Source organism: Rattus norvegicus, chromosome 5 (genome assembly GCF_021556685.1).
Source record: "Rattus norvegicus strain SHRSP/BbbUtx chromosome 5, alternate assembly SHRSP_T2T, whole genome shotgun sequence".
NCBI classification, from domain to species: domain Eukaryota; kingdom Metazoa; phylum Chordata; class Mammalia; order Rodentia; family Muridae; genus Rattus; species Rattus norvegicus.
The window spans coordinates 125,089,134-125,105,424 of NC_141538.1; the positions used below are offsets into that span (position 1 = coordinate 125,089,134).

General features: G+C 43.4%; 1 protein-coding gene and 1 pseudogene across 21 annotated transcripts in view; both read left to right on the top strand.

Annotated features, from left to right (window-relative positions):
• Positions 1-16,291, top strand: part of Dab1 (DAB adaptor protein 1) — a 1,118,143-nt gene that overhangs the window by 800,338 nt on the left and 301,514 nt on the right.
• On the top strand, positions 6,390-6,610 carry LOC148005950 (U2 spliceosomal RNA; annotated as a pseudogene).

The window sequence follows — 16,291 nt, forward strand, 5'->3', positions numbered from 1 at the left end:
ATTCCCGAGCTTCTAGAAGTAGCAAATTTCAATGTTGGCCATGAACCCAGGTTTTGCACTCCTGTGGCTCATCCTTAACTATTCCAAGTCTGACAGGTTGCCCTTCAGTTTGCATTACCCATGCTAATCTTTTTATACATCTCAAATGCCCACTTGGGTAGTTATCTAAAACCCCACTAGAATTGTTCTTTGCATGTGCAACTGACAATAGTTCTTTTCCCCCATCACAAAGTTGTCCCACATCCCATTATGGTGGCACATGCTGGAGGATAGGCCTCTTTATAAGCTTCATCCTCCCCTCTGGCAGCTTATGCCTCTGAGATGTGTTCCAACCAGGGAAGAAGTCAAAATAGACCTCATGTGATCAAGAGGGAAAACTGCTGAGGGAACAGGATCTGAATCCTTACGAGGCACTTTTGTAGGAAATGTCCCTTTCCTATAAATAGGGATGGATGTTCAATTTTTGGCTCCTTAAAAAAAAAAGAAAACATAAAACAACGCTGAGAGCGAAATTAGATTTGAAGCTGATGGAGTGAATATAGGATGGGGAGATTCTGTGCCGAGCTAGGCCATGTCTGAGCATTCCGAGCAGCTGGTGTGGTGGAACAGCTGAGCTGCAAACAAATACCAGTGGATTCTAACACTTCTGCCTTCTACGTGGCCTGGTTTGCTAGCTCCAGCATTTGGCTCAGTGTGCGCTCTCCTCATGAACAACCTTAGTGGTTCATCCTGCTCTACCACAGATGTGGGCAAACTTCATGCCTTGTGGGGTCGTGTTGGTCTACTTCCTTAAACTAGGAGTAGTAAGTATTTCCCTAAGAGCTTCTGGTGTCAGGCTCTGTGCCTGCCAATCACTTTCCCTACATCCTCACAGTCTCTACACCCACAATCACGTGGCAAGAGCTATAACTACTTACATTCCTCAGTGAAGAAATTGAGTGTAGGAAACAGAAGCACAGCTAGCCCACTTGACACTATTACACAGCTTTCGGACACTTGTTCTTGGAGAGATCTGGTCAGGTCTCTGTCCCTCCTACTCTGCAATTGAGAATTCTTCTAGATGCACATCTTCTTTCTCCCATAGGCTGAATTCACCGCTGGGGCCTGGATACTTAGCACACGTCAGCTGAGGATACATAGAGGAGAACTCAGCTAGTATCCTGAGTCTCCACCCTGCATGTATCTACAGAGCACCCAGTGTGTCTCTGTCATCCCCAAACATTTAAGAACCAGGTAATTTGTTGTTAAAAATCACCAAAATAAATGAGTACAGCCAGCTATTGAAGATCAAGACTAGATCCATTTAACTTACAAATGAATGAGTTTCCCATGGTTTTGAGAAGTTGCTTTGTAATGATCTGACCAACAATATGGTAACTGATATTCTAATGGAAATTTGCAGTGAGAAATACCAAGACTCTTAACTGGTCCCAGTGCTGAGAATCAGTGATGGTGGGATTCTCAGCTCAAAATCTATGTCATCTGTATCATCTGTATCACCCCTTCCTGGCTCAGGGAACATCCCAGAAGCAGGAGTAAGAGCCAGACGGTGTGAATGGTGCTGCACAAAAGTATCTTTGATCTCTGATCTCTGATCTCTGATCTCTGTATCAACTCACCACAGCTATGATCATCTGCATGAAACTTAACACATAGTTGGGAATTGGGCACATCAATATTTCATCTTAAATACAGGATACACCCATGAGGTCCCAATACTTCCCAGAGGGTATATTGTCACCTAATAGTTTATATGGGAAGGGAATGCCACCCTTCTTCAGTGACTTAGCCACTAGTTAGTTACCCATGCTCCAGTAAATAACTCCTCACCCATGGACATTGCAAGCAACCCTAATTAAACACAGTGTAATTCCCACCACTACCACCACCACCACCACCACCACCACCACCACCACCACCATCACCACCAGAAAGTAGGGGGAGCGCATTTGTTAGGAGGAAGGAGGGTTCCTGTGGGAGAAAAATATAGGGATGAGAGAGGGTTTTGATGAGAGAGGGAGGTGAAAATGACTAAAATTCACTATATACATGTATTAAAGTGTCAGATAGTTTAAAGTTAAAATTAATAAGCTAGCTAGTGAATATACTGTACAGAGCCTAGATTTTGACACTTAGTCTTCTAATTGAAAGAGTTTAAAGGAATTTTAAACAACTTCAGCTGTCATTCATTCATATATTCCTAGGTGGAAACAGATTTTCTGATAGTAAAGGAGGGGGGTTTATCCGTGTGGTGTGTATGTGCGTGTGCTGTATATTTTGGTTGAGTGTCTTAGGCTATTCAGGCTGCTATAACAAAAGGGAGTACATCAGCAGAAAGGCATTTCTCAACAATTCTAGAGGCAGAGAAATCTTAAGATCAAGTTGCCAACTGAGTAATTTAGTAGAGGACCCACTACTTAGCTCAGATACAAGGTTTCAGGTTGTGCCCCTGAGTGGTAGACTGGGAGAGGCATTTGTCTGAGACCTCTGTGGCACTAACCCTGCCCACTAGGGTTCAACTCCCATGACCTAATCACACTCAAAGGCCTCACTTCTAATCACATCACACTGGTTAAACATTTGAGGTAGCAGGGGAATATTGATCAGTTATAGAGTTAAACATTCAAAAGTGATATTTTACACCTGGTGTCATTGAGATGGTGTGGGAGGAATTTTCTTGAGTACATTAAAGCCACCTTATAGTTGTTATTTGACAACTGTCATTGTTGTGGATGCAATTTACTGAGTAGGTGTTAGGCTTGATTTTGAGAAGTCCATACGAATTAATTGATGTAACTATCAGAACTGTGGTTTTTAAATAGGTAGTGCCACTTCATTTGCTTAGGGGTAAAATAATAGAGTACAGAGAACTTGGGGACTTGCCTAAGGTAAGTATGAAAAGCAGGCAGAAACATGTCCAATTAAATCTGATGGCAGGTATAGAACGGGAAACAAAATAATACATTCTCAGCAAGACCTTTAAGATAATGCTGAACTCCAAAATATTGTCTCTTCCTTCGTAGTGTAAAGTGGAGACCGAAGCATTGATTGTCTGCCTAGCCCAGGGTGTCTTTACACACAGTGTTGATTCTTTTTTTTTTTTTTTTTTTTTTGGTTCTTTTTTTCGGAGCTGCACAGTGTTGATTCTTTAATGCACTCTGTACATAGGGTTTTCTTGCCACCTCTATGCTTGTTTTGTTGGCTGTTTGTCTTTACCCATATGCCATAGCGTGTCAATAACTGTAATGACAGCCAGAAGTTGCTCCAGAATTTCAGTTGTTTAGGAGCTTGGCTAGAGCCCTAGTGAGCTCCAATCCAAGAACTGCTTTACTCTTGGGATCCAGGCTCTGAGAACAGCTCCATCTCAATTGGCTAGTTCTCATGATGACTGAGGAGAAATGTAAAAGTCTGCGATGTATGTCCATGTGTGTTCACGGCTTCTGCCAGACTGAGGTAGAATGTATCATGGTATCCAGGTTCTGTCAGTCAAGGTAGCTCGTGGGGCCAATGGTCAGACCTGACAGTATGGATCAGGGAAGATTTTTCATGAGCTTTAAGATGCTGGCAGGCTCACGACAAAGGCAAGGCTGCATAATTCTCTTATTAGGAAAGACACAGATATTGGAAGCCAGAGTATAGTACTCTACCATCTGCATGTTCCTAGACACCCAGTTTTATTCATTGGGAAAGTGAAGGCTGGAGATGTCACATACATATAATTATGTGATTTGGACTGTTTTCTGATTTCATGTCTGTGTTCTTTCCCCATCTGGTACCCAGTTTTATCTCTTTCTGATTGAAACATGTACTCTTTTCTTGGGACATGGTGAGTTTTACAGGATTTACCAAAGCAATATGTGTATACTCATGTATCTGTGACTTAGTATATTCTGTTACATCTGTAATTGAATTTGTTTCTCATTCAGTGCAGTTAAATGTTCATTTCTATTTCCAGTGAAAAATCAGGGCATCTGAAAACATTATGTGTTTCTTAGGCTGAGATGCGAGCCCAAGCCCTTCCTATGCATTCCATGGTATCCTTTCTTTTCTCCTTGGGCTTAAGTGTGTGTGTGTGTGTGTGTGTGTGTGTGTGTGTGTGTGTGTGTACACTCTACTCATCTCAGAATTTCTATGGCAGAAATAGGAGGCAGATTTTACTCATGAATCCCTACATGATGAGTATAAATAAAAGGTGCCACAAATATAGAAATAATGAATTGTTATAAATGCAAGACTTAGCATTGTAGGGTCAGTACTCATGCTTTTGGTAAACCCAATAAGTCACTTGGATTTAAATCATCCCAGAACAAAGGGAGATCTGTTTGCTTTCATGACTTACATGTGTTCTGTCTACCAATTGTGCTTTCTTAAAGAACTCAGCAATTTTTGTACAATGTGTTTCCAAAGTGATTTTTATCCCTCCATTTTCTGCTATAAAATCGGCTCCAATTATTCTCTTTAATTAAGTGGTTTTATTTTATTAATTGTTTCTAACTTACAGAATTCCCTAGAGACCTTTTACATGTTTCAAAATGAAGGCAGGAAGCAAAGCACATTAATTATACACACAAACTCCTTTTGGCGAATTAAACATGATGCACAGTGAACATGAAATGACTCGCCCTCCTGAGTTATCAATCTTGTCATTAGCTATGGCTTGTATTAGGAGTATTGACATGGGCTTATCCAAATTGGATTCTGCAAAGATTCATTTTAATTTTGAGCAAATATAAGGCGGCAGAGCAGTCTGACGCACAGTTATTCTTAGCCCTCTCTTTTGCTGAGCAATGGGGGCTTTTCTGTTTATAATACCAACTGCATTAGTAGAGCTTTAGAGTCTGTAAGGCAGTGGACCACACAGGACCTTAGCAATCCATAGGCAGCCCCCTGGGTAAAAGAGTTTTACAGGTGAGAGACAGATCATGGAGTTAAAGACTGTGCCTCAAATCATACAAACAAAACAGTCTAGAACCTTTTGAGTGACCAATATATCTAAATAAGGGAAGAGGTTGCATTCAGTTTGAAGCTCCTTTCCTTTTTTTGCACCCTTGGTTATGTGAACAGTTATCTAAGATATTTGTGTTAGGTTGCCAACCTAACAAGCATTCCTTGGGCACTTGTATGCTGGGATATACTTATGATCAAATGTGACACTTGAAGACTTTGCTATACGCTAATGTCTTCATGAGACTGAGTCAGTTAAACCACTCAGGGAATCTGTAGTCATTGTGTTCACTACCCATTATGACCAGGAGTCACTGAATAGCTTTCTTACTGTTGTGTGGTTGCATGGTAGGAGAGGTTGGAATTCAGAGCCGGGATTTAGGTACAATATTTATGCTCCTTCTCACTACAGGGTGCTGTGCCTGCAGCCACAGTCTTCTGATGGCATACACTTGGTTTATGGAGGAAAGCAGCCAGAGTTCAGAGCTTTATGATAAATCACTCCTGTACTTGCAGGAAAGTGTCAAGAGTAGCATCAGTCCCCTGGGGAAACACGGACACATCTTAGAAACTTGCTGTTGGCCACAACTAAGGTTTTTTTTTCCCCCCATAAAACTCTTTGTCTGACAGTCACAGCGTGTTTCTAAGATTTCATTCTCTCGGAACAGAGTTGACTGTAGAATTGTAAAATGTCTTAGGGAGAGTATTCACCTAAGAAATCTGCTGGACTGACGATCCAGCTTCCATGAGTCAGAAGCCATTTGCCACAGCCCACCCAAGTATAGAATGTTTATGGCTCAGTCCTTATGCAGGGACTTCTATGGAAGGAGGAGAAACTGGTGCAATAGCAACAGGACTTTCTGTAGGCCAGGATCATTTTAAGTTTTTTCCTTAGCATTCATTATAACTATTTTTTTAAATAGGCATTGTGCCCATGCTACACAGGTGAGTGGATGTGACTGAACACATTTGAGTGACGTGACCCTTTAAAGGCAAGGACTTTTCTCCAGGTACAAAGTTGAAGTCATTGAGCTATGCCATCTTTGAAAATCATTCCCCCCATGATCTTTATTGAGGGGATGCTGGGCTAAACACTATGCTAGGAACAAGAATGAAAACAGCAAACAGAGTCACATCCATGTTCTCTCAGACTTCGGTCAGTGGGGCCGGCAGAAAACAAACACTAAGCAAATTTCGTGCCAGATGTAGTAGGTGTGATGGCGATTCAAGAAGTATGAAAGGGAGAAACTAGTGGGTTACCTTGCAGTTTACAAAAGGGTGTGTTCAGAGTGGAGGGGTGTGTGTGTGTGTGTGTGTGTGTGTGTGTGTGTGTGTGTGTTGACTAAGGTTTAATTAAAAATCAAATCACCATCGCCACTTCTGCTTAAAGCCTAATTATTTCCCTCCATTGCTCCCATAAAATCCTTATATTTAAAGTTCCCTGTATCGCTTCTCGGCCTTTTGGCTAAGATCAAGTGTAAAGTTCCCTGTAACAGGGATTCGCTTGCTTCTCCAGACACATTTCATCTCGGTCTCCATAACTATACCTCAGCTCCATGGAGCTACCTCCGTTTCCTGGAAAACACTGTGTCCTTTTGTCTTTAGGCCTTTGCTTATGTCCTTTTCTTTGGGGCATCGTACCCCTACCTCATCAGGAAGCCCTCTTCATTTGTCTCGCAGCTAACAATTCCTACACATTCCCATAGTTCCAGGGTTTTATTATACACACTATATTGGCATTGTCTCTGTGTTGATGACATCTCCCTGTAGACTGCGAACTTCATAATTAGGGAGTAACTTTCTAGGTATCTAGTAAATATGGAAGGAAGCAAAGTAAGAACTAGGAGAGAGAGAGAGAGAGAGAGAGAGAGAGAGAGAGAGAGAGAGAGAGAGAGAGAGAGAGCAAGCGGTGAGCCAGGAAGAAACAAGGTTTAAGGAAGGAAGCTAGGCATGATGGAGAACAAAGAGAAGCAGATGAGGGAGGTGGGAGAAGGGAGGCAAAGAGGAAACCAGAGGCTTTTGGTCAGATGGCTAGATGAGAAATTGTGCCTTAGGACGTTTATTTGGTGTGTTCTGGAGACATGGTTGTTTAATCTCACCACATATTTTCCTCGCTTTAGCAACTCTGAGTCTGTAAGACATTGCACATTCCAAGGCCCCTAGCTCCATCTAGTCCTGGAGAAGACAGGGCTGCTGGAACAATACCCTGGGTAGGATTCAGTCTTCCGACCTCCCACAGCCTGCAGCATGATGTATCCCAGCCATTCTGATTGGAAATTCTAATCACAGCTCTGCCATCCTTGACAGTTGATGTGCTTCCTTTCATGCCCCCTGCCCCTCTGGTTATGGTAGTTCCTATGTACGTGTCTATCATTAGTGGGCGAGCATGATGGATTGGGCATGGTTCCCTTTGCCTGGGAACCTGGGACATCCTTCCTTCTTCTGATGTCTGGAGCCCATGTCATCATGGTGAGTGAAAGAAGAATATGGTACAGTACTGGACTTGCCTGTTTGCTTTTGCTGTTCCGAAAGAGAATGATACAACACGGAGAACAGAAGCTTGTGGTGAGCATTCCCGCCCCACAAACCAAAGGTGACTGGGGTGGCACATATGTCATTGCTCACACTCAATGCTCAGCCAGGCCTGGGAATTTCTCTGAAGATGTTACGCCCTTTTTAAACGCTAGAATGGGTAACAGTCTCCAGAGTGAACCTCAGAAGTAAAGCCAACCCAAGGTCCAAAATGATTAGGATTGACTGACTTTTATCCTGGAAACTGGTTTCAGCGCAGTTTCCAAATGTGCTGTCTTTGGATAGGGGCTGTGGATGTCTACTTTATTTTTATTTAATTTTTTTAATTTGATTCTAGGACCCCGAGTCTGTATTTAATGTTCCAGTGAGCAAAAATAGTTATGTTTGGCTCCAGCAAAAGATTGATAGAGGCGATTTTCAGATGTGGAATCAAAACAGAGTGAAAAAATGTCACGTTTAAATAAAATGCAGTACTTGGAGGCATCATGTGGTCTCGTAATAAATGAATTCGTGGCAGAAAGTTGACAGTTTTTGGAGGAGAGTTTCTTTCAAAAATTTGAGGTGATTCATTTTCATGATTAAGTATGGTAAAAACAATTACTAGAGAATTTTTAAATGAAAGGAAAAGCAGATTTGAGGGGCTTATAGATAACATCCGCCACTTTCATTTTTATACCTTACCTCAAGAGAGCTATGGAGGTGTATGTTGGGAAGGATTGGCTGACAGCCCTGGGGCGCTGGGTAGTCCTTCACTGGGGCTTCTTCTGCTGTGCAGCTTGGGAAGGGGAGAGGCAGGAGCAGACTCAGTGGTGGGAAGCCTCTGGCTTTGGCCCCAGATGGGCTGTGTGGGAATCATGATGCATGACCTAAGGCAGGCTAACTAACCTCGTGGGAGCTCCATGTGTTCACTCTGGGACACAATGAGCAAGCACAAGCACGGACTACCTAGCATAAGACTTCGCATGTGGCAAATCTTGCAAAGCAGCTAAGTTAAACAAATATGCATTTCATCAGCACTGATGGACACCACCCGTATTGTCTGCTGTAAGCTCTGTACTTGATGTTGTGCAAAGAAGGCTTGTCATTGATCCAAGTGTCGGGTGATTCAGAAAGGTGACAGACTAACGAGGAATGGGAAACCATGGGTGGAGGAGGTCAAAGGAACGTCTGACTCCAGGACAGTTTCCCACTTTCTACTCAGGTTCTCCATGATCTATGTCCAGGAAGAGCCTGCTGAGTTGACGTTAGGAGAGGTGGAAGGGGAAAGACTGAGGCTTGTATGAGGTATTATCTCACCTATACTGTGGTGGTGACTGGCAAGTCTAACAGCTGATGTAGCCAGGCCCGGGGAGAGCCCAGAATGCAGATAAATTCCACAGGCACTCAGGCAGACAAATCTTCCTGTGTCTAGGAGACTGGCCTTTGTATTCTGGCCATCAATGGATTTGCAGATCATGCTCTGGAAGTAATTACTTCCAATAGATCACCAAGAGAGAACATCCTTTTCCAGGATGCCTGGCTTCAAAATTTCATCTTCCCTGTGCCTCAGTGGTATCAGAATATGCTCCTCAAAGATCCCATGGCATTTAAAAAATCAATAATTTATAAAGTATGTGCTCAGTAGATTGGAACAACTGTTGCTAACATTGGTGCTAGTCATAGGAAAACATAGTCTTTAAGCTGGGAATACTACCCAAGCCTGAATTCCTCCTACATTTTAAATGCTTGGGCCAAAATATAGTTTCAGATCATATTAGTAAAGTTGTAAGTGGTCACAATAAACATTTTGTCACCTACTGTATTGAAAAACTTTATATGCTTCTTCTGACTTGATCATCAGCGTAAATATAGCATTAGGTATATAACTGTGCCCATTTCCAGATAACCTGAGGCTTACAAAGGTTAAATGATTTATTCTTGGTCAGAAAGGGACTCAGCAGCAGGACAGGGTCTCAGATGGAATTCCCATGTTTTATTTAGTGTTTTTTGCATCTTGTGGTGTTTGTGTTGGTGGATGGATAGGCACAAGCTTTCCCCTTGGGTTTGGGAACACAGTCTTTTTGTTCACGGTTTACACTTAAGTTTCCTTTGCATGTAATGGGATTGTTTATGCTTATGCTGGACATTAGCATTCTTTCTACTGTGTTTAATTGCCTTTATGACTGCAGCTAGTCCCTGTAGACATGGCAGGCGCACACCCCAAGGAGCGGAGTGTTATCACGGAGCAGGGAGAAATGACAGCTAAGCATGTGGGAGCTTTATCTAAGCTTAGTGTCAGCAAACTGGGCTGTCTGCAGCTGAGTGGTCCCATGAACCTTAGCTGGATTCTGCTTGTTTTCAGTCACATCGGTGTCTAAACTCAGATTAGGTTCTGCTCTGAGTAAATTGCATGAAAGATGTGAATACGGTCATATACACATGTGTGTGCATGTGTGCCCATGTGTGTGTGTGTGTGTGGGGTGTGTGTGTATGTGTGTGGTATGTGTGTGTGATGTGTGTATGTGTGTGTGTGATGTGTGTGTATGTGTGTGTGTATGTGTGTGTGGTGTATGTGGGTGTGTGTGTGGTGTGTGTGGTGTGTGTGTATGTGTGTGGTGTGTGTGTATGTGTGTGTATGTGTGTGTGTGGTGTGTGTGTGTGTGGTGTGTGTGTGTGTGGTGTGTGTGGTGTGTGTGTATGTGTGTGTATGTGTGTGTGTATGTGTGTGGTGTGTGTGTGGTGTGTGTGTGGTGTGTGGGGTGTGTGTGTGTGTGTGTGTGTGTGTGTGTGTGTGTGTGTGTGTGGTATTGACACACATGTGCATCACTCTTTAGCTTGTCTACACCTGTGGCCAACTGGTCCTGATCTCTTATTTTTTATCTAATTGCCTACAATTCCTTGGTAAGAAGTTCCTTTTTCTGCCTCTGTAGTCCTGGGTTCTTCCTGACTTGAATGTTCAACTCTATTCCTCCAAAACCTGATTTAAAAATGAAAGGCCCTGCCTTTCCTCTATACTAAAGCTTACTCTTTAGTAGCTTCTCCTGGGTGGGTACCAATCACCTTTGTCATGCTTGTTGCATGATTCAGTTTTTTTTTTCTTGGCAATGCATCAGTGTCAAAGATTTCTGAGTCTGAAAAAATTTGGATTTCAGTAAGAGTTCTGTATTTTCCAGGCTTTGAACCTTGATAGGTCACTTTCTGTGACCTTTCTGTACTATTTTTTGTTTTTTGTTTTTGCCTTTTGAACTGGTAGATAGCACAAATGTAGCATACGACTTCAGTGGACATGGAGTAGCTAGTGTAGGCCCCAGGCTCCTGCACAAGAACTCTACTGTCAGGTATGTAGCGGTCTGTCAAACATACTGCTTCTCCCACAAAGCCTGAGTGTCAAGGCTGCCTTTTCTTTGTAGGCCTGAATGGTAGGTTGTACTTTAAGTGCATGCCTGCAAGGGTTTATGTGTTACTCTGAGCCTCTGTGGAAGACAGGTTATCTTTAGCTATTCTTTGAGGTTTGGGACCTTGTCTGAGGCATTTCCAAATCACTAGTGCCTGGGCACAAGACTTCGGGTGACCCTCTAGTGAGTTGAATGTGAGCCAGATGTAGAGAATCATTGTGGACAACGAAGTTCTGTATAATTTTATTAAAAGCCCTTTGTTTTATGCTAATGTTTGGCATGTGAGTGAGAGGTGTTTTCCTGTGAGGACACATGAAACAGGCTTTGTTTGTGTGAAGTCACTGGGATTTGGGATTTGCTCCTCTTTCATTTCCAAGGTCATTGTTTTGAATGCCAAATGGAGTTTCTATGTTCTCAAGACTGACTCAACCAGGTAGGGTCTTCTAATTGTTGTTTTCTTCCTGTGTGCCGATACACGAATTGGTTTCAACATGTAGAAAACTCCTGCTTCGCTGCAGAAGGGGCCTGGACGGAGCTGACCCAGCTTTACTCCCTGTCCATGGCACTAAACATTTGCTAGCAATAAATGCACATTATCAGGAGGCTTACTATCTAAAGTTTCAATACTCTTGCAAGGGAGTTCACCTTTTCCTGGAGCATGACAGTGGCGACATACAGTCCTTGGTTAGTGATGACCTCAAAGGAACCTGTCTTCAAATTCTGGCTGTGCCCCTGCAAAGTCCCTAGGACCCCAACTTAGGGCTGGTTCTTTAACATTTGCAAGGACTTTGTGCCCTCCTCTGACCAAAAGCAAATGACAATGACATAGATAGAATCAGCCTTATAAATCATGAGAATTAAACATCTAACAACACAGGGTCTAGTTGGTCAGGACAATGCAGGCTGATGAGCCATCATGGGTTACTAGAAAGAACACTAGATTCCAGGCCATTGGAGGAACCAGACACTGAGTTATAAACATCCATAACTACAGAGATGGAGGATGCTTCTTTCTCTGTTCTTGCCCACAAAGAAACTTATAGCTCTCTCTCGCTCTCTCTCTCTCTCTCTCTCTCTCTCTCTCTCTCTCTCTCTCTCTCTCTCTCTCTGGAAAGCCACGAGACAGTGAGGCTCTGTGGAGATAATTAATGTGGTACAGAGGCTAAAATCAGTATTGTAGTCACATACAATTATGTCCTCTTGGAGTGACCCTTGGACAAAGTGCAGATGGGTCTAATTAGTTTCTGTCCATCTCTTTATCTTGCTACTTCTCCCCTCAGAGAGAAAACCCTCACTACTGTGTTCTGTGGGGATACCTGCTACAGCTTCCCCCCCCGCAGATTCTGGATCTGTGCTTTCTCTTTGCAGGCCGGGGTGATACAGCGGTATGTTACGCACCCTGCACCATATTTTCCATTCAGAGCAGGGGAAATATGTTAGTCTGTGCATTCATGCAAAAGAGGTTATTTTCAGACATTCCAAAACCCTGGGGACTCTCATCTGGGGAGTTCCTGTGTGGCAGAGGTTTAGACGGTATAGGACAGGGAAAACAAATCCAATGCTCAGAAATCCTGAAATGCCTAAAACCAAATTAACACAGGCCCTGGGATTAGCTGTGTCATTTTAGTCTTTCATTAGCACTGATAACTGGCACAATTTAGGATGGGCATTTACATTATGGTTCAGACAACAGCACGTCGCTAGGAGTGAAATTACCATTCAGCTTACATTTTCAGTGAGATTTTGAAATCGCTGCGATAAAAATGAAGCTAAGTGTGCTTTGATGCTTGGGGGCTGTGAACCCCAGAACCAAAGTGGATCATTGGATGGTGATAAAAGTCCCATTTGAGCTGCCCATTATCTCAGAAACTCGTGCAGCAAATTACATCTTACATGTCTCTTTTGTAGCAATAGACTCTTAGTAAATTACAGCAGGAAGGGATCACAGCCATCATGTCGGGTGGACCCTTTATCTCGTGGGTGGTAGAGACAGGGGATGTTCATTTTATGCTCATTGCAAGCCTGCTTTGCAAAGTAGAGAGGGCAAGTAGCAGTGTCATGCTCACAAGCAAAGCTGAGGATTGAAGGTGAGAAATGTTTGCACCATTTGATATAAAGATGCGTGGCACTGGAGCCCATGGCCTCTCTGGAGTGTGTTCACTGTGTTTGTTCAGACTCTCGGGGATGCTTGCCAGATCCAAACGTCAGCTACTCTTCCCTTCCTGCCTTTCCTCAGTCACTCTCCTCACTCAGATGATGTTACAGCTTATGTGGATATGGAATGTGGCAGAAAGTGTGTATCAGTCTGTGTGTGTATCTGTGTGTATATACATACATACATATGTATGTATACATACAACATATATGTATACACACATATATACATAGGTATGTGTACCTATGTATACATATAAATGCATGTATATACACATAAACACATAGGTATGTACATATACATGTTTATACACATATTCAAACATATATACACTACATATACATTTATATGTATATATACATATACACCCATACACACATATATGTGTGTATATATGTATGTATGTGTGTATATATATGTATATATATGCATGCATATGTACATATACATATATATAGTTTAATTTTTCCCAGAGTATCAGTCTATGGGTCTCCATAGCTCTTTCCACAGCTGCAATTCTGCACCCGACACTGCCTGATGCCCCAGGTGTTCACTAACTGCCTATTAAATGATAGAGCGTATAGCAGAGTGTATATATGGTAAATAAAAATCCACTAAGAAAAGCCAGTCTATCTTGGACAGTTGATGTGTACATCAGAAAATTTGGCCTGTCCACTCACACAGCACCCCTATCAGGTTTCAATTCATTCTTCAATTAGCAAACATTTCAGAGTGAGTGATTCCTCTAACTCCAGAGAGTGCCCAGGTGCCCAGGTGCTATGGAGCAGTAGTGACAAAATCCACGAGCCAGCCCTGACAGAAGGCAGCTAGCTTCCAATCTCTTGGTGTACTAAGTAATAAGGAAAGGAAGTAGATGAAGAGAGCCTCAGTTTGTGTCTGTATGTGTCTGAACAAAGTGAGAGGGACGTAAAGGAGGAGACTTAAAAACTGTAGGCATTCGGTCTCACCTGGGATGGCCACAGTCTTGCCAAGGGGTGATGTTTAACCATTCAGGGCTTGTTGAAAGGATGACGGTTTAAGTATATTATGATTTTCACATCAAAATAGCAGAGTGACATTCTTCAAGCCAAATGTGTAGAGGGCCTTGACAGTCTGATCTATGAAATCCAGTTGTAGCTTTGGAGTCAACTGGCCCGTGAACTCCTCTCCCTCCTCCTCTTTATCCTTCTCCTCTGCTTCTTTCATTGTTTCCTACCCTTCCCTGTTTCTTTTTACCCTTATCTTCTTCTTGCTGTCTCCTCTCCTTCCTCCCTCCTCCTCTATCCCTCCTCCATTGTTGTCCTTTGTCCTTTGCCTTCTCCAAGACGGTGGGAAGTCTCCCTGGGATGATGAATCTAGACTGTGATTTCAGAATGACTCAGCCCAGTTTGGGCATTAGGTGGGCTTAGTGGCGTGCAGCCTCTGAAGGCAAGTAGCTGTAGGGTCCAGTCTAAGTTGCCACTTCGATTTCAGTCTGTGACCCAGCCACCCACCCACTTCTCTCAGCTTCAGGTGTTTGTGTTGATAACGACGCTATCAACCTTGGCTGTGTTTCCGTACTGTCCACAGTTCCTGACACACAGTGGGTATCAAACAGCCCAGAACACCTGCTCACGTCCTGCGTCTGCTGTACACTGAAGTTGCTGTTTCTACCAAGAGTCTGGGGTACCTTGAAAGTGCAGAAAGGGGGCCGTCCAGGACTGCTTCCATTCCCAGACAGCGGCAGTAATTGCAGGGCCGTGAAACACGATAACCATCTCAGCTCGTAAATGATGGCACATTTTAATCAGATTTTAAATGTTATGAAGGCTCCAAGTAATTACAGTTATTTTTGCCTTAAAATTAAACTGCTGTTATTAAAATTCTTTTATTAAATCTTTCTCCCCCTTTGGTAGTTATGAGGTAGTTATGAGAGATTGTTTTCAAGGGAGATGTTTGGGCATTAGACATCACATAGCACAGAATAGCTGCAAGAAGAGGCCCAAGCAGGTGACTTTTGCTCTCAGTCACACTCCGTGGTAATTTCTGGGCCCAGAGAGGTGTCAGTGGCTTGTCTCCTGTCTGTCCCGTTTCACCTTTACTCCACTGTTACGCTTCACTTCCTCTTTATAAGGCAACCTCCATGCATGTCTGCTTTATCTAAGGCCTCGCTGTTCTTTTCAGATGAATGCCCCCGTATGTCACTTGCTCACCTAAACCAATCATCCTGTGGTGAGCTACTTGCTTTCTAGGCACTGGGCCAGGCAAGCAAATGGTCAGTGCAGGTCTACCTGGCCCATAGAAAATGGCAGATCCCAGGGGGAAACAGGTCCTCAGATGTGGCACAATACGCCTGCCACTGCTGTCTGCCAGAGGGACTGGCCAAGATGAATAGCCCATTGCATTCTGTTCTGCGAATCATGCTGACAACAGTGGTCATCATGAGGAGTGGGCTTTGAAATGCTGCAAGCGAGATGCACCAGGATATTGACGTAAAAGGGAATGCCTGGGCTCCTCCCCTGGGGCAGGGCACATCACATTGAGGCAGCTTTTGACACAATAATAAAACAGCAAATGCTGCCAAACTGTAGTGCAGGCCTTTACGTCCAGCAGTCGGGAGACAGAGACAGGTGTATCTCTGAGTTCCAGGTCAGCCTGCTCTATAGCGTGAGCTCCAGGATGGCCAGGGTCACACAGAGAAAGCCTGTCTCAAAAACAGATTGAAAACAACAAAACAAACAAACAAACCACTTGGTGCTGTTGCTCTGAGGAGATAACACTTTGCCAAGATTTTTCCTGATGCACCCTCCTAAGGCTCTGTGATGACTGTAGTGTTAGCCCTGTTTACAGATGACAAAGTGCAGTTTTCAGCAAAAGCATTAGGTACCTCATCCCGGCCGTATTATGTCTCACAGCTAGGGTCCATAGACTGTGTGTGTGTGCCACAAAGTGTGTGTTCCCAGGAAGCACTGTTGCTCCTTAGTAATGGCATGACATTCCGGGACCCACGTGCCAGTGCGCAGACCCATCATGGACACCTTCAACTTCCCTTTACTTTCTTCTGCTGGCCCAAGTGGCACCTTCTCTGTAATTTTGCCCTTGGCTCACTGGAGTGACAACAGGAGCCTTTTCGTTTCGGAGCCTCCTAGGTATCCTGCACCAACCAACACCGTCTGAGCTGATGGTGCACAACTTACCATCCCTCCAAGCTATGACATTCCTCCTTCAAACCAACTGTGCAAGCCTTTAAATTAGCTTTCACGGTTTGATTCCCAGGCAGCAAATGTAAAGCGGCCCCAGATTAATT